Consider the following 19,267-nt stretch of genomic DNA (forward strand, 5'->3'; position numbering starts at 1 on the left):
TAATGCCCCAGCTGCACATTGCCTAGTTCTCATCTGGTTCAAGAGTTTTAAAGGAGAATATACAATATTAACCGAACACATTTCACATTCCTTCAATACCACACCACTAACACGACTAACACCAAGGCAAACATTAAAAATACAGGTATTTGCGTTCACCAGAGGAGGAAGAAGCAATGTCTATGGTACATTTAAACAGACTTGTCGCATTCTTCTGTAAAGATAGACCAGGCCCGTAGCGTCAGGGCACGTCAGAGGGGAAGGGGCCGTGCAGAACATGCGGCTGGGACCCAGCTCGGCTGGCAGCCTCAGCTTTCTCAAGGAGGGTAACACCGAGTACAGGGGTGTTATGCGCAGGGCTGAGCACCTCACCAGCCTGGTGGCTACGCTCAACAGCCAGGAAGCCATCTGACACAGCACATGCATTAAGGTAAATGCACTTCCCCCAAAGACAGCTGGATTTCTAAACAGTACGTTTTCACTTTTTGATAAAGCCATTAAAAAACTCAGTATGCTCCCCCTACTGAATCTTAACCTCTTCCCCAGCTGAAACCTTTACCAGAACTCGAAGCAGAGCAAATGAGAGCATTTTACTTACCAAGAAAAACGGATGTTTGATAAACCTGTAAGACTGGGCAGGCCTGCAGCTGCCGAGAGTTCTCATCCAGTCAGGGATTTCCTCTGTTGCCATTCAGCCTCAGTACAGGCCGACAGCAGAAGCAGTGCTGAGAGCCCCTCTGCCCCCCGGCCACCAGCCCGGACTCCCTCCCGTCAGGGGAGCCAGGCTCCGAGCCCACCGCTTCACGCACCTCTCCAGCATGGCAGGGCACAACTAGCGCCTCACTGAGGAGAGGAGACTCTGCCCACCCCCGGGAACACCCCCTCACCAGCCCCTTATTACCGTGTCTGAGACACAGCTGGCGTGCCAGCAGGCAGGTGAAGCCTTTCTAAACTAAGCTGGTTAACCCTGGTGGGAAAGGGAAGACAAAAGACTTCCTTTTTGGTGTGTTGTTGACACGAGTAACTCATGCTGACGCTGCTTTGTTAAGGCTACGCGGCCCTTTCGGGAACGACACCAAGTTTGGTTGTGATACTAAGGATGATGAGCCTTGGGGCCAAAGAAAAGCCCTTGGCTACATCATACTCACCCAAAGGACAGTGGCCAAGTCTGTTAACTTCTCAGCGAAAAGCCAAAGCGCACTAACATCAGCTGGGAGGTGATGCCGTATACTCTCACGATGGTTATAGATCAGACACTTTCATTGCTGCATTTAATTTTTTAGCCATGACACATCCCGCCAAGTTGCGAGCAAATGCCCTTTGGGACATACCCAACTGTGCTGACTGCCGGGGGACAGGGTGCAGCTGGTGGGGGGCAGAGCTGCCAGGCAACAGCCACAGAACTGCGGAGCCTGCCGGCACCCCGAGGGGCTGAGAGAAACAGCCCCACACCGGCATGGGTGCACACACCAAAATCATTGCAAACCAGGGGACTCAAAGCCAAAACACAGCTCGTAGTGTTAGCTGCTTTCAACAGCAACGTAAACAAAATACAGCCCCAGCCTAAGGAAAGAAAACGTACCAATTTAGGTAATAAGGCCAGGTAGAGCTTTCTCATATTGCCTCGTTTTCTGCCAAATTAAAAAGAACCTTCTGAATATTTTCTTTACTGAACAATGTTTTCTTTCTAACAACTCAGTCTCGAAATAACTGCACTGCTATCTGATGAGCTGACAGATAAGGGACCATTCAGTCTCTTTCCAGCACTGGTACACGCTTTGCATTTCTCCTTTGTGCTGCTAATTGACTAATCTCCTATATCTGCACTCCAGTCAGATTTCTTCCTCGCTGTTTTCCTCATAAAGTAGTGCTGTGTATCTTCTGAATGTCTGTTTATTACCCAAAATAAACAAGACTGTACAAAAAAGGTCACACGTCCTCTTCAGCTTCCAAAATTAATCATGTTTCTCTTTATCTTTAAAATATAATTTAAACCACAGTTGAGAAAGCTGCTTTAAAATATTACATTCTTCCCTTATGAAATCTTTGAGAACTCTTAATTTCGTGTTAATGTGCAACAATTTTCTTCACCATTTCACAGTTTTAGGGGAACGTGGTATTTTCTTTTCACAAGAATTGGGCCTAAAACCGTGCATGTGCTTGCTGCAGAATGGATGGAGATGTCACCACTGCAAGCTACTGCCTCGGGTGGCTGAGAGCACTTGCTGTACCTGGTAGTGCTGGGACAGGGTATGGGCTGTCTCCTGACACAAATCAGCAGATTTTTATCTCCTTCACTTTCCTGCTGAATCTTCATCTCCCTGTAATGTGTATATCCACACAAGAGCTAATGGACCATGTTTAGCAGTGTGAAAGTTACATACATGTGAATATTTGCAGGATGCTTTTCATTACCATAGTGCCTATTATTCCCTATCCGTACAGTGCTTAGATTTCTGGTAATACAGCCAGGAATCATCCTGTCAACCCCTGAATGAAATAACTTTTAATGAAACCCATAAATGGTTTTTAAAAGTCACAAGTGTCTCCAGCAATCGATAAAGCAAGCTTGTTGGAACTGTGGAAAGACTCCAAACACACAAGATGATCAGGCTGGATTTCCTACAAGTCAGGCACGTGCACTTTGAATATCCTGTGGTCCATAAATAGATTTTGGGAAGAAGCCAGAAAGCTTACAAAATGGTGACTCCGTTAGTCCAAAGGTGCCATGGAACTCCATTTTCACCACGGTAAGTGCAAGGGTGCAGCCAGTGATCGTTAAAGGGTAGAAGGAGCATTTGGAAACACATTTGAAGAATACTCCTGGGAAAGAAATCTCCAGCTGGAGAGCTGCACCAAGTCATTATTGGAACTAAACTAATGGAACAGCCATTAATAGGCAACATCAAAGAAGCAAAAACACAACCTGACCTTCCCAGGACCAAAAATGGTCTCTTCGGTTTTCTCTGAAATTGACTAAACTAAAAGCCTACTGTTAGTTCTCCTTTATCTTCTGTAGGCTTTTTGTTCTACAGATTCTGCACCTGACACTTAAATTTTGTCCAGCTTTACCTTACAACCTAGCACAGTTTCCACAATGAATCCTAACAGCAACTTTGAAAGCCTGATACAGAATACAAAAGGCTGCAGAACTTGGGCTGGAGTCTCACCCTCTGAGAGAGGCAAGCATTGCCCCGTGAGGTTAATTGTAAGGATGCATTGCAAAGGATGCCTGGCTGGCCAGGAACACTTGGCTGCAGCTCCAAAGTCACTTGAGAACACCTGCATCAGCACCAAGCTCCAGGGCAACACAGGGAGGGAAGGGAGCAAGGTGGTAGCTGGGGGCACAGGCAGGGCCCCCGCTGCCACTGTCCTTTGGGAAGCTTATGCAGAGTTGTTGGTGACAGCAGGACAGTCACCAAAGTTGCCTGAGATGAACCAGGTTCAAGGCAAAGATGCTCAGCAAGAATTTTAACTGCCAGCCCCAGCAGCAGCAGAAGGTAATCTTGTCCACAGCAACATGTCATGGATTTGGCAGTACTTTGCTTTTGCTGAAAGAGAGCTGTTGCCTCTGCAAAACACCGGGAATCCCTCAAGGAGCAGAGCATACCAGGGATTACTCAGAAGGCTTTGCAAGTCCAAGCCATTTTTTTTTTCCTTTTTTTTTTTTTAAACACCTTTCTTTAGGAGTGAATCTCAGTATACCTGGTGGGCAGAGTTATCACCTCATGGGGAAAAAATTACACAGTAGCTGTCTTAACCTCTGAAATGGGACTGAATTCAGATGAGTCTGCCATCACATTACATGGCTCTGAAGTCAGTGAACCTACTTTTCGAGGGCCGTTAAATGTCATTTCTTGAGTTGCAAAGCATCAGCCCTCGGAAACCTCAGGTGCTACAGGGGAAGCCATGGCTCTCATGGCTGTGCATCTCACCTGCAGCCCAGGGGATGCAGCCTCCACTTGTGGCCATGCTGGCTGTTAATGTCCTTGGCTCGAGCTCAAAGGGGGGACCACGGCCCCTGAACCACAGGAGGATATCTGCATCACTTTGTCACCCCATGATATAGCATGCAAAAGCAGTCAGCAGGCTCTCAAGTCCTTAAGACCCAAAATTCATTTATATTTCTGGTCTTGGGATGGCATTGGCCTCCATCTTCAAGGCACATGATGATCATGACCCAGGCTAACTCCAAGACTCTGAAGCTCTCAGCAGTCACATACATCCAAGTCATAGCAAAGGTCCCACAGGAAAACATTTTTACTTTTACCTTGGGTCAGGGATCCTCAGGAGGTTTGCCCAAGTCTCAGCACGCTCCTGAATTATCTAAGCAGCACAGGAGCGCTCATTGCTACCAATACATGCAAGCTGTGCAGCATCCTCAGGCTTGTCATCACTGATCCATTTTAATGGTAGAAATAAACCACACAATGAATATTAATATTGCTGCATAAGCATTGGCACCCTGAAAAATTCTAGTAATCATTACTAGTGACATAATGCCATGTTGCTGGAGAAAGAAAACAGTCAGACACACACAAGTGGTTTTCTAATCTGCAACCCACTCATGTGTTAATTAGACACACTGGTCTGATTGAAAAAGTGGGGTTGTGCACTTTTTTCATTGTTACTAAGCTGAAACTATAGTTTTCCAATTAGCAACGACAACCCTTGCATTTCACCCTTACGAAACAAGCACACGTGGTCTTGTTCACAAGTGTATATATAAAGGAGAGAAATAAACCTATAATAAATGACTGGATAACTTTGTTCATATATTAGTTTTTACATTTCCAGATGAACCTAAGAGCCTGTAGAGTTTCTGCCACATTTCAAAAATAAAAAAATAAAATCTTCCTTTCAATTCTACTTTCTCAATTTTTCCAGGAAAAATCTCCTGTTTTTTCCAGAAACATTTTGTTTATCAGTTCTTCAGTTTGTGCCTAATTTAATGAGGTTTAAGCACAATTTACTCTTTTTCTGAAGATGATGACATATAGCACCCAAGAAAAGCATTGTCAGTCACTAGAGTGTAATAAGTAAACAGCAGTTGCCAGGTATAAATCCACAAGACATTCCATTTTCTTCTAAAAACACTGTGTTTTGTTTTGTTTTTCTTTTCCAAAGTTGTATTTTCAAAATAAATCTATGAGTTGGAACTTCTAGTGCTCCAGTTACCTTCGGCTCAGCCACTTGCACGGGCTGCACATTGCAGGAGCCAGGGAGCCCCCCCCAGAGCCGTGGCCACCTGCTGCCCCCCAGCTGCATGCAGCAACGCCAGGGCAGGCAGCGCCGCCCCCGCCCGCACTCCTCACCCCCAGCACAGCCAGCCACTGCACTGTCCCGTTAGTCAGGGACAGTCACCACTGCATGCATTAACTCAGACATTCAGTGGAAATACCCTTACGATGTTTTCTACTAGAAATTATTTATTCAGCTTGGGTAAAAGGCCGGAGTCATATTTTTAAGTTTGTTTCAGTTTTGTTTCAGCTACAACTGATTTATCAACAGTTTTGCATTTTGTAAGACTCTGGAATATTTGCATTATTCAAAGGCAATCCTCTCTGTAATCATTCTTTATAACAAATAGGGAGCATATGAGATTACCTTTAACAAGAAAAAAACGTATATGTGCAATAGCTGATGTGCCCAATAGAACGCATGCTCCATTAGGGCCATGAAATGCTTGCGGTCACTGGAGATGCAGCCAAGTTTTTTGAGCCTATGCTCATTATCTCACTAATATCTGTATCAGATTGATTTAAGGCATTAGAAGAATTAGCAAACACAATAGGAAACAGTCAGAATTAGTAGCCTCTGAGGAAATCTCTTCCAAATGGCTTGTGGTGGAACGTAAGACGAGCGAGATAAGGGGAGAATAACCAAGAGTTTCTTGGATAAAATAAATTTAAGGAGAGGCTTTGGGAACACTGAGCTACTTTCCTTCTGGACTGGTTTCCACTCTCATTTCCCAAGCTGAGAAGAAAGCAGAGAGGGAGGCTTCCCCATGGGCTCCCAGCAGGAAGCTCCATCCAGAAGGAGACATCTACCAGTGGCTGTCCCCCATCCTGTACAGAGTCTGATTACTTCCTCATCTCTTTCTACAGAACCTGGAAGTTAAAATCACCTCTGGGAAGAATATGCAAGTAAAAAACAGGTTCAATTGCTAGTGTCTCAAGAACTGCAGAGCCAGACTTGAAGTCCTGCAGGTCCCAGCATGGGGCGTTGAGCCATTCCTCCCTGGAGGAGGCTTGATCCAAGAGCAGTGTCTTTTTCAGGGCACAATGGAATATCTCCCACGCTCCAGCTTGAAAAAATGCTGTTAAAATAGGTGGCATTCAACCTCATGCTTAAAGAGAAACACATGAATAAGTGTTCCACATGCTGTATTTAACAGTAATCTAATTATGTTAGGTGTTTTCATCAAATTATAAATGTATTCAAAACTCCTTTGCTATTTATAATTGATGCAAATGATGAAAGGCAGTCAGTATGAATATTTTTTTCCTATTTAAGAGTCTAAATCAGTTTTTGGTTTTCCAAAAGGATGAAAAATTCCCTTCACAGAAGAGATGGCTTAATATGGTCATATAAATAATGTAAAATTGCAAATTGAATTCTTTTACACAGCCAAAGAGCATGCTAGAAGAAAATCAGAATCATCAATGAATAAACAAAATATTATTGAGCCACAATGCTCTCTTGTAGTCACTTAGGTCTTCTCAAAAGCAGCTGGGGTGCTGCCAGCTGAGGTGCCACCGCAGAGCAGTGGCTGTGTCAACAGGATGTGCCCATCAACAGAGATTCAAACATAAATGAGGTTTGAACATAAAGGTTTTTTTGGGCCTCAAAACAGGCAGGAAGATCCCTTGGTGGGATTTTGGTACTTTTGCTCATAACCTCCCGGAGCACCCCCGGCGCGACGTCTGGGGAGGAGGGGGCTCACCCGGTCCCCTCCCTGAGGCAGGAGCCCATCCCAGCCCGACTGCTCACCTGCACTGGGGCAGCCCCACGCCCCGACAGCCTGGAGGGGCCTTGCGGGGAACGCGAGTGGCATTTGCAGATTCCCAAACGTCCCAGAACTGTTAAAGGCAACTGCAGTACAAATAAGAACAAAGTATTTGAGACTGGAATTAAAGAGCAATAGAAATTCACTTAAACCAATGAAACTTCTCTTAAATTTGGTCCTTTCTCAGGTCTGTAAATTACAATATTTACGGGGGGTGGGAATAAAAGCTATTAAAAAAAATTGTTTCAGTGAGTAGCAGCTTCTGACTTCTCACAACCTGATGAAAAGGAAAAACCAGGGGCTTATCTTTCCACTGACCTCCAGAAGTGTAATTCCTGTGCACGGTCCCATTGACATTTTACATCAATACAACTCTCAACTTACCTCCCTCAGTGGGGGGGGGGGGGGGGACACACAACACCTTATTTTTGTTTTGACATAGAAGAGTCAGAGCTGTTGTCCAGCAATCAGTCCCCAATTTCTTCTGCCCTGTAAACATACAAATATCAGATGAGACGCTTAATTAGGTGAAATGGCAGTGACTCATAAGGAGTCAGAAATGCAATCAGTACCAAAAGAGCAACCCAGTATCTATCATTTTACTCTATTGAGAACACTTTGCCTTCCACTTCTTCCATACAATTAAATTTACTATGGGGAATTAAAGTGCAATATTGCCCTCTTCATATGCATTGTTATTAAATTAGCCTACAATTAGCAGTAACATATCATACTTATAACATTTACTATACTTGATGGTTCCATCAACATAACCTTATTGTTATCTATAGCAGCAAGGATAAAAATTAAAATGGTATTATTCACTTTTAAGGAGCCACTGACAAGTTCTATCCACATTTACAAGCATCTCTTCCATCACATTTAGCCACATTCATAAACTTTGTTTATATTTCCATATAGCCTTTTTGTCCTGTTTTTCCTGGGAAGACAGAGAAGCAGAAAAACCTTCCTGCCCTGCCTGGTGGGACAGGGAGGCAGAGGGGCAATGGCTGGTATCCAGCTCCCACGAGACAGAGACCAGATCTGCCTGGAATGGTTGGGGGGAGTACTTCTGCCAACAGCACCACCAGTTCTGGAGCTACCCTGTGCCACTCAGTGGGATTTGGTCCCCGAGTCCTTCCGCACGTCGGAGCTTTTTGCCCACAAGGATGCGGTGTGTGCTGGGCGCAGAGAGCTCTGGGGCAGGTGCCTCCTGCACAGACGCAGCAACTTCCTCTGCTGCAGCCATGTATGACTACCGGGACCTGTAAACCAAGCACAAATGCTCTTCCATGCTCTTTTTTCTTTAAGAAAAATGCAAATTGTGTCATGCTTGACAATCTGCAAGCTGAATTTGGCTACTGAGGATTCAAAGTGAGCTGTAATACTTGGTAAACCTGTCAGCATTTAAAGCCCATTCCATTAAAACCCACCATAAGATAATTGTAATGTTAGCATTTTCCCAAGGCATCAGAGACAGCAGCACAGAAGATGCATGTGCAGTGGTGAACAGCTGGCATATGAGCTTTTGTGTTGTGCCTGGCCAGATTTATATATCAGGAGGGCAGAATGACAGGCTCTGATAAGTGATAAAAAGGTGGATTAAGGTTTGTAAAAAGCATTTATTCCTGGCATTTTTGCATTTCCAATGAAGTTAAGCCTGAGATTTTGCAGGAAAAAAAAAAAAAAAAAAAAAAAACAACTCCTTTGGTCAAAATGGAAGTTAGGAGAGATGTCTTAGGAGTCCCTGGGATGACAATGTTATGCAACAAACATCTTAGACCAGAGCACATGCCAGAGAGATGCAGAGCTCCAATTGCTCCCAGCAGCTGTCACAGCCAAAGAGGGTTTTATCCACTAAGAGTCAAGCTCCTAAATAAATTAATACATAGCCTATGTAATCTGAGTCACAATTTCAGATCCCTCTACTTTTTCAGTACCCAGCTGGAGATGCTGTACCAGGGATTGTTTGGTACTGCTCCACCATTCAGTTCCTGAGAATGCCCCCCTTTTAAAGTTGACAGAAGTTAGGTACCGCAAATCATCAGCAGTTTTGGAAATGGAATCAGCAGGAGTATTCTGGTGAGTTCTGACCACTGAGCCTGTTCTGTTACTTACTGGAAAAGAGTGTGAATTAAAAAGATGGATGTCAAAGAAGAAAATTTCTGTGCTCTGAGTGGAAGAAGCATTTTACTGTAGCTAGCCAATAATTAAGATTTGAAATTATGCCTTTGAAGAAATTACATATAACCCCTTCCATTGTAAATGGACATCAGGTTCCTCAAAGTACTATGAAAGCATTCGCATATGGCACCAGTGCCCAGATGAGCATGTTGTAATGAGTTGTCACATTTACTGAATTCAGGGGGTTAAAAAACACAGAAAAGTCAAGTGACACTTTCTTGGGCTCACAGTAGTCTCAAAAGAGTCTAGAGAAGATGCAAAACAGAAGTCAGCTAGGTTTCTTCTCCTCTGAAGAAAGGCTGAGAGAGCCAGGGATGTTCAGCCTGGAGAAGAGAAAGGTCCGTGGAGACTTCACAGCAGCCTTTCAATACTGAAGGAAGGCTTATAAAAAATGGAGAGCAACTTTTTGCTCAGACAGGTAATGATAGAACAATAGGGAAAGGTTTTAAACTAAAAGAGAGGAGAATTAGCTTAGAGGTTAGGAGGAAATTCTTCACTGTAAGGGTGGTGAGGCACTGGAACAGGTTGCCCAGAGAAGTTGTGGATGCCCCATCCCCAGAGGCATTCAAGGCCAGACTGGACAAGGCCCTGGGGAATCTGGTCTAGTGGGTGGCATCATTGCCTGCGGTGGGGTGGAACTAGATGATCTTTAAGGTCCTTTCCAACCCAAGTCATTCTGTGACCAACCCAAGCCATTCTGTGATCAACCCCAGCCTTCCATAAACACGAAGAATCATCCTTTCTTCCCACATGAGTGTTCAAGCATGCAAGATAGCAGGGGGGAAATTTGTTTCAACAGTCATATATTAGCTGCACAGAGCAGTGCATGCCTCAAACAACTGCAGAAGATGATTTTGCACCTCCTAGGACCCAACAAAGAAAGACAAAATTCCTCTTAGAAATATATCTATTCACATGGACCTATCCCAGTGCACAGTCTTAAAGCCAGGGCCAAGATTTAGCCATTGGTTAGAGAGAATATTTATACTTCTACTTCATACAAGCTGAGTGCAGAATCCACCATAAATAGGTAACAACACTAAAATTACTTTTAGAAATGAAGTCTTCCATTTTTCATATGGACAAGGAAATACATTTGAATACTAATAGCATTCATCTTTCCCTTACAAGCAGTGTTTCAGATTTGCAGTCTGGTACAGAAGAGCAGCATGGGGAGGAGGGGTATATGTGACCACAGTAGTGACAGTTACATAATTTTGCAGTTCAAAAGTTATTGGAACATTTCAGAGTATAATGCCCAACAATTTGCATTCCAGATACCTTCCATACAAACTGAAGGACTCCTAAAGGTTACATACCTCCGCTTTAATGCTTGTGCCCTTTTCTCAAATTAGTGGTACAGTCAAACTCTTACGAGATCGTATCTTTGACACAGAGCAAAATTACGGTAATATTCATGTGCAGTTTTATCCAGTATAACTCCTATTTCCATGGGATTAGAAGGGGAAAGAATGTCCCATTAAACTATATTAAAGAAGGTGATATTCACCTTCCAGCTATAGGAATACATTTGAGGACTACATATAACATTATGTGGGAAAAAAAATAGAAAATGAAAATTCAAAAGCAGCAACAAGGATCTAAGCTATTGTGTAATACAATTCCAGCCACAATTTAGTGCTGATTATAATTCTAGGTTTCTAGACATAAATGAAGGAAACCGGATGAAGTTTGGGGGACTGTTTCTACATGTATAATTTAAAAGGGTGCCTGTGCCAGCTGAGGATCCAGCCTTGTCTGTGAGAGGCAGGGTTTGAAAGTGTACTTTGCCTATGATTTGGCAATGTCCAGAATGCATTCAAATACCCTCACACTTCCCTGAGGGAAAAGAAAATTAACAGTAACAGCAGACGTGCTCTGCACAGATGGTAAATCTTCCTCCCCATGGAGGACGGAGCAGTACAAGGCTCCTGCCAAGCACGGTTGTGGCACACAGGAGCAGCAGGGCAGGCAAACTGCCACACCTCTCCCGGAGGGCTTCTCTGTCCCAGGGCAGCGCAGGGCTGCAGGAACAGCTGCCATCAGGGCCAGTACAACAGCAGGGCATGAGCCCAGCCGGTCAAAGACGGGCTTTGCCCAAAGTACACATCCTCACCGCTGCGGGCAGGGAGGGAGGAGCTGCTGACCCTGGAACGGCCACAGCCCCGTCAGCAGAGGCCTGCGGTCAGCAGCGTGCTGCAAGGGATGTGCTGAGCTGGGTAGACCCTGCCCACCTCCCAGCACCCAGACACTCAAGCACCAGCCGAGCCTTTCACACTTGCTGCCAAGACACCTGGTGACTTTAACAGCACTAGAGTAGTGGAGGCAGCTTGACAGAGGTTGTGCTGTGACCAGGACCCAGTCCCATGTCAGCTTTTTGTTTCAGTACTAGACAGCCCTGAAGAGGTCAAAAAGCACCAAGCAAAAAGAGCTGGAGCTTCAAATTGCAGGTGTGAATTAGGGGCTAGGACATATATCTGCCTGAACATCTCTGGTAACAGAGAATACTAGGCCCTTCTTAGGGGTCTAAGAAGTAAAGTAAGTTGTGCCCAGTTATTTACCCAGCTCTTCACCCTGAACCTTTGAAGTCTGGTTCCTGTCCCACGGGAGCACTGAGGTATGATGCAGAACAACTCAGGTGTGCTGGGGCACCCCAGGCAGGTGCCACAGGGCCCCCTGCCAGTGTGGTAGGGAGCAGTGCCTACCCAGCCCCTGAGCCGTGCAGCCCAAAAAACACATGGCCATTGTTCAGCACCTCCATCCCTTGGATGACAAATCTTCTGCACATGGAGCTCAGTAGCTGAACAGGTCCTGCAGGCCAGGGCAGGGCCCCAGCCTCAATTCATTAAGCCTGATACCACCCATTTTAATGATATCGGAAGCCAGTACCTACCTGCAGAATCACCTTGCTCTTCAGTGAGGTTTTCCCGACTCCTGTGGCTGCTGCACAGTGCCCACAAACCTACCAGCTCTGCTTCTACATGCAGGGCTTAATGAAGCTGCTTTACCATCTAATGAGGCTGCAGATGTAGGGCTTGGATTGACAAAGGAGGAATAAGAGTACTTGAGGTCATGCCACATCTGAAGTGCGGTTTATTAGTTAACAGAAGTACTTAAGTGCAATAAAACAAGGCGGCTTTTGTTCCATCGCTTTCCTGAGCCTAGAGCCCCTGGGAGTTTAAAACACCCTGAATTAATGCAAGCGAAGCCATAAGCATTATCTATGCCCTTCACAGAACAGTCATTGCACAGGTCTATCTTCCTCATCCAATTAATTCATGGCAACAGACTATTCCATACCAAATCATGGGAGGACTCACACGTAGCTCCCCACATACCTTCTAGCTGAGCAAGCAGCATAGTTCCCAAAAGCTTCTGCAAATTCTGTGCAACTAGTAACAGACTAGAAAACACCTATAGGATGGCTGGAAACCATGCCATAATACAGCCATCAGTTATTGCTCTTTACCTGGACCTACTGGGTCATCCACCTCTAACACAGACCTCTCTTGCTAGCATCCTTAGCTCTTGCTTTAAGCACCAAAAAAAACCAACCCCACAGTAAGCAAAAAGTAGAATGATGTGCCATCCAGAAAGCCCTCGAGAGTACATGTCTGTGATACCAGAAACGGAGAGGTGACCCACCAAGCTGACCCCAGCCTTGTTAAGAGGGTACCAGGACTGACACCCTCCAACTTTCCACAGCTCTACAAACCAGCTGGTGTTAGAGCCTGCTGGCTTTTATAACAGCCAGGTGCTGATCATGCCACTGATTGATCTCTAATAGGCCTGAGATTCCTCTTCAATGGCTACTCAGCCAAAACCAAACCAAACCCCAAACCAAAAAACAAACAAACAACAACAAAAAAAATGCATCAGAAGTGTTATTTTTAATCACTGTTTCTGTAAAATAAGGCTAGAACTATTTTTATCTAATTCTATGCCTGTTTTGAAGATTTGTCAAGGAATTTCTACATGTAGTTTTGAGAAGCTCAAATGAAAGACAGCATAAATAAGTAAACACTTATTCCCAGAATGCAGCAAAACATGATTAACAAACTAAAGCCTACTGAAAGTCCTGGATTTCTGCTTTTAAGTCACATAGGCACTTTTGTGGACCATAATCTCTGTCTCCATCAGAATCCCAGATAAAAAAGAGGTTTTTGAAAGGACTTAACACATTACTTCAGTTCGACTGCCAAGCAAGCAGACAACAAGAAAGCTAGAAGAAAACTTTTCACTTGATACTGTGGGGCAAACCCAGTGCACAAGCACTTGCAGAAAAACTCTAGGTTCTTCCTGAGAAAGTTTTGTTGTCACAAAATACAGTTGAGTAAGAAAACTTTTCTTTGTCCAGGAGGGAAGAAGATGAAGAAGCTCCGGGGTGTTTCTCCTCACTGTTCCTCGATAGAGTGGACAAGGTGGAGTGACCAGGGCAAGGACACCATTTTGGCATCAGACAGGTGACACGATGGCTCCAAAACTGGGGGAGCTCTGCCAGGTCCTGCTGATTGAGATTTGGCTGCTGCTGCTTGCTGTGAATGTGGATGAGCAACCCTGCGGAGCAGCTGCAAGTTCTCTGCTGTATGGCAGCCCCAGCGCCCGTTCCGTGACTGCTCCCGAAATCCCAGGCTGTGCTGGGAGGGAAAATGCTGAGTGATGGAAAGCTTTCCTCATCGCCACCCAGTGAAACCCTCTTACCATTCAAAATCTCTGCAGGCGGAAAGCATGTAATTTCCCAGTTGTTTTGCATAAAACCGGGAGGCAGGCTTTCCCAATCCCCTGCATCATTGCTATTAGCCTGCTGTTCTCACACAGACCCTCTGCACGCCAAATGATTCAGGCTGTGCATTCCTCATGCCCAGATCCTAGCTGCCACACAATAATTGCAGGGTTGGGAATGAAAACATTACTCAGCTCACCATAATTGATGCCTCTCTGTGAATAGACAAAAGGCAAGCCAAGCACCCTCAGCTTGCACATTCAGACATGCAGATGGTTCCTACCTTAATGATTCTATGATAAACAAGGTGATCTTGTCTTTGAAGAGCCTAAATTTAAGCTAAGAGTAGTTGGTGGCCAGAGGTGTTTAGAAGGACTCTGCTCCCTTGGGCAAAGTCCTTGACGAGCAGTGCTGAAAAAATCTGCTCTGACATTTGCATAGGGATTGCTGGGAAGGGAACAACTGAACAAATGTGAAATGTAACTTGAACACAGGCATGCAAAAGGAAAGAGTTAGGACTGTAACTGAACAGACACAAAAGTTTATAGCCAACCTACCCTACAATGTAAACTAGCATATAGCTAACTCAGGGAAACACAAGGTCCATACATTTTGATACCATATGAATATATGTCTCAGTTATAAATCTAAAATCACTCCCACACTTGTACTCCATCTCCATTGACTTATTTATGTGAATTCATGCTCAAGTGGAGGGTAACTTACTCCCAAGTGTGAGAGTTTCACCAAACTGTATTGAGAAGCCCGTATTAACTTTATTAAGTGAAACCTAAAACCTGAACTCTGCCATACAGTTCTTTGTAAATCCATAGTGGCTTGTTCTGAGTGCCTGAGGCAAATTTAATTACCACATCTGGAAAAACAAGGTGGTGTACACACATGCATACAAACACATGGCACGGGCATACAAGACTTGATCAAATTTCTGGAAAACTTGGGACAAAAAAAATAACCCCATGCACTTTTGGGAGAAAACATCAAGAAATCCCATGAGGCTTTACACATGAGCACCCTGGAGCATCAGTTTGATCTGGTGTCTGGGAGGAAGGCCAGAAAAAAATGGAGAGGAACCAAATCCTTACTGAATATGACTATAAATACATGATTGTGTATGACTGCACTTAGCCAGTCTAAAATACGCCTCTTTTTGTCAGTGCTTGTAACGTACTAGACCGTCCTTGTTCTCTCTAAATCAAAGTTGCATAATGCCTGTTGTACCACACGATTAAGGGTCTGAGCTCTGTGCCAAGGGAAGGCTTGAACTACATGGCTAAAAATTAGATAGCATCACAGGGTGGCTGCTGCCTCACTGTCCTTGCAGTTGAGAGGTTGAAAAGTGCAGGAGATAGCCAGGAAAAATATTGGAAGTATGTACACCTCACCAGGGGTTAGGAAATAAAGATTAGGATTTGATTTATGCTATTAATAAAGAATAGTTTCCAGAATTTCACAGTGTGCACAGTACCAGGTGGATTTAGAAAGGTAGGACTGCAGCTGTGATATGTTTGCGGTTGGTAGAAATGAGAACAAACTCATAACTCAAACAAACCTAAATATTAAATTACAACTCCACTTAATGCTATCTCAGAAAAATAGATGGATGCAGGGGAAGGAGTTCTGCAGAGCATGCACATCCTGCTGACAAAGCTGGGCTGTCTTAACACAGCAGGAGTTGTATATTAACCTACTGACTTTTTAAATCTTTCCACTTGAGGGTTCCAGTTTTTTCAGGGCTGTGAATGGACATGGGCTTGGTGCTCCCAGACCTCAGGGTCATCAGCTCCATCCCCATGCTGCAGGATGGTGTTGGGGGTCAGGACAGCCCTGTGGCGGTCCCCTGTGGGTGCTGCAGGAGCTGTTCCAGGCAGGGTGGAACTTCATGCAGCCCTAAACCACATCTCTGTGAAGTGTCCCACCCTGCTGAGCAGGCGCCTGGGAACCTGCTGGCTTCTTGTCCTTGGCCACCACTGGTGTCCCGCGGGGGACACTGGCACCACACCAATGGTGGGTTTGGATCCAGAGCAATTAAAGGGTTTGCATGAAGTGCTGGGCTAAATCCTCCTCCTCTGTGTCGGTTTGATTAAAGGGCCCTGAAAGTGGCCAATTATATTCCATACGGTTCTGCTGCTAGACTTTTATCCTTTTTTCCCCCAGTACTTGCTTTTGTTAGATATACGCCTTGATGAGGCCCTGATTCAGCAAACTCTGCAAGAATAAGCATACAAACAATCTTAATGGCTGATGTTAAAATCAAGCACATATTGCTGGGGAGCAGGGACAGATTTACTTGTAGGGTGCCAGTAAGGGGAAGACTGGGCCCCTTGTCACAGGGTGTTAAATTGGTTCAATAAAAGTGGAGCCATTAGCCCATATATTGCACTGCTCAGTGTCAGCCCTCATTGATCCTTGGCTGCTTGCAAGGTTGAAGTTTTACATAGTCAATTATCAGGGGAAGCATTTAAACAAAAGCTGGAAATAGAGTAAGGGCAAGAAAACTGCTGAGTATGTCAAATCAGGGTTGATCCAAAAACCATGCACTATATATATTCCCAGATGTTTACTATACATTTATATAGGTAGCACTTAAATATGAAAAGTTGCACTCCATTTCGAAAACAGCCACCAAAAGCTCATAAGTTTCATAACCTGTCATTTTGAGCAAAAGGATATGTATCTCTCCAGTCTGAAAGAAGTTAGACTAGTTGAGAATCATATCTAGACACTGAGAACAACAATTTTCATTCATTACTTACTATTGCAAATGTGTGCCCTTTCTTGGAGGGCAGGCTAATTTAAGCCTTATTCTTTCACTGCTTGCCTGTATTATCAGAAATCATTTTGCCCAGCATTAAGTACTGAAGTTTTCTTTCTAAACCATACCCAGTGGGCAAAATGCTTTAAATGTGTACATTTAAAAATGGGAAGAAAGGAAGACAGAGAAACATTGGGTATGTATTGTTGTAAGAAGTAACTGCAAGGAGAATCACAAACAGGCAAATTCTTTTTATTTCTAGACAGCAAGACCTGAAGCAATAAAGAAGAAAACACTTCCATTAATTTCTGCTTGAAGAGATCAATACCACCGACACCAAGTAAAACAGACACTTTTTTTCTCATGATCCATTGCAGGGTTGAACAAAAGTCCCAGCGCTGTACACAGAGCTGTACAGAGCTCCAGCCCCTCTGAGACTGGTTCCTTTTCTGGAGAAGAGATACGGCTGCTGCGGGGCTGCTGTGTGGGCGCCGCCCGTGTCGTGGCAGCCCCTGCTGTGGATCAGCAGTGCGGGTGTGGAAAGAAACACAGGAGTGTGTTTCTGTACTAGGAGTCAGTTTGGCCCTGGTTGTGCAAAATTTAACTTTTTTTTTAATTATTATTATTATTATTTTTAAATCAGAACAGAAAAAAAACTTCTCTTTCTGAACTCATTGCCTTCAAGTTCCAGTTTTGCTCATTCAACATGAAAAAATTACACTTGTTTGCTGAGCATGGCTTGCAGTCATTTGACAGATTAAGCTCTATCCCACTCTGGCTAGTTGTGGACACCTTCCACAGCCACGGCAGAGACACTCGCATACGTCCAGCTCTTTGTCATGCTTAATACGTTAATTGGAACTGATGCAGAAGAGGTTGCAGGAAGTGAATTCATCACTCTCTGCATGAAGGTGGCTGCTCAAACAAGAACTGATCTGCTTTCAAAATGTCTTGCTTTAATGTGGCTAGTGATGTTTTGTTAAAGAAAGAGACATCAGGTATTTAATGTTCTTCATCTTTCAAAAGTGAGCAAATACTTGTAATTAAGTTAATTATGATAATCATGCAGGAATCTCATGTGTGCTGTAAGTTGGATTTTGATTTTCAAGACATTGCCTACTAAAAGAGTATATTCCTTTGTTCTGTACAGCTTTTGACTGGAAGGACAGTGAATAGTTACTTACAGCAATATTGCAGACCTGCAAATTGCTCTAAGAAAATGACAGGTTCTCCCTGTGGCTCCCTTTCTGTTCCTCCTGGACAGCTGGGACTGGCCTGGGCAAACCTCTGAGGCAGGTGGCTCCACTATTTTGAAGATGGAAGTGGGAATGGTTTCATTAGTGAAGTGATCTTAAACCATGCAAGAAAAGCCAAGCAGAGCTACTTATCAGTGCACCTTTGCCTCATGGGTGAGAACTGCAAATTCTATTGCAAAAGTATTTCCACAATTTTAATGTAGGTTCTTCCAATTAAGAACAAAACATTATGTTTTCCTTTGAATTGAACTTAGGCAAATTCAAGACATTCTTCACAGCTAAGTCTTACTGTGTAGTGGACGCTACACATCCATCATATATTAATGTATCCTATGTACATCTGTGAAAGGCAAGGCATAAAAGCTCTTTCTACTCACCTCTCTTAGTGCAGACACTTTCTGGATTTCTGCAAACAGGACACTCACACTGCTTGTTGTTTTTTCTTTAATGAGAATTTTGTCTAAACCATGACAGCTGCTTGAGGCTCCACCCAGGGAGAACTGCAAGAGTGGCTAAAATACTAAGGAACACGAAGTAGGGTTATGTGCAGATACTACCAGAAATAAGACCAGAGAAGTCAGTGCTGAACCTGTTAACCCCTGGTAGCATGATAGAGGATGCTTTTCAAAGCCTTTTGGAATGGATTGTTAGAGCAAGGTAACTGGAAAATAGTTAAAATGCTAACACACTGCCTTTGGGAAGACGAGACAATTTGAAATTATGTTTGAGTGGATCTTCCTTCAGCTGCTTAGCTTGTAGCCCTTGAAAACTCTTGACAGGCTTGCCCAGCTTCCCCGCTGTGGCAGGGCTGTGCCCGCTGTCCCAGGAGCAGGACATGGGGCTTCCAGAAGTGCCAGCTCCCCAGGAAGAGGAGCAGTGTAAGAAAGAAGGCTAGCCATGCTGGAGGAGCTCCTGTAGAGTTTCTGCCTCCTTTTCCTAAAAAATTGTAGATCAAAGTTGCATAAATAGCTTGAGGAAGTAGGAGAAACAATAAAATGGACTCTTAATTAAAACATCCCAGATCTGACACAATTACTGAACTGCAAAAGAAAATAAATGGCCTTTAATTGATGTTGGAATTACAGTGTCCTCACATTGCTCAGCTTTAATTTCCAAATTAAGAAGTCTCTCTTCTTAATAGTCACTCACAATGATAAACTGTTACCTCTGCTAGTCCCATAAGGTGCCCAATAGCCAAATTATCACTTCTTTATTCTTCAGTAATAGCTAGACTCTTTCAAAGAAAGATCTCATTTCAGGGGAATCTCATGAAGAACTTTAACGGTACATTAAATAATGCTGAATTACATCTGAATTTGCAT

The 19,267-nt window shown here is 44.0% G+C and overlaps 1 long non-coding RNA gene across 3 annotated transcripts in view; it reads right to left on the reverse strand.

The window, feature by feature from the left end:
• Positions 1–19,267, reverse strand: part of LOC106043777 (uncharacterized) — a 195,142-nt gene that overhangs the window by 166,526 nt on the left and 9,349 nt on the right. The window contains exon 2 of one of the 3 annotated variants that reach the window (XR_010825640.1): positions 7,431–7,498. This is a non-coding gene — a long non-coding RNA (uncharacterized lncRNA). Of the gene's footprint in view, positions 1–598; positions 1,677–7,430; positions 7,499–19,267 lie in introns of those variants that run through there. The other 2 variants (XR_010825638.1, XR_010825645.1) reach the window with 2 other exon arrangements.

The sequence above is a fragment of the Anser cygnoides genome, chromosome 18, assembly GCF_040182565.1.
Source record: "Anser cygnoides isolate HZ-2024a breed goose chromosome 18, Taihu_goose_T2T_genome, whole genome shotgun sequence".
NCBI classification, from domain to species: domain Eukaryota; kingdom Metazoa; phylum Chordata; class Aves; order Anseriformes; family Anatidae; genus Anser; species Anser cygnoides.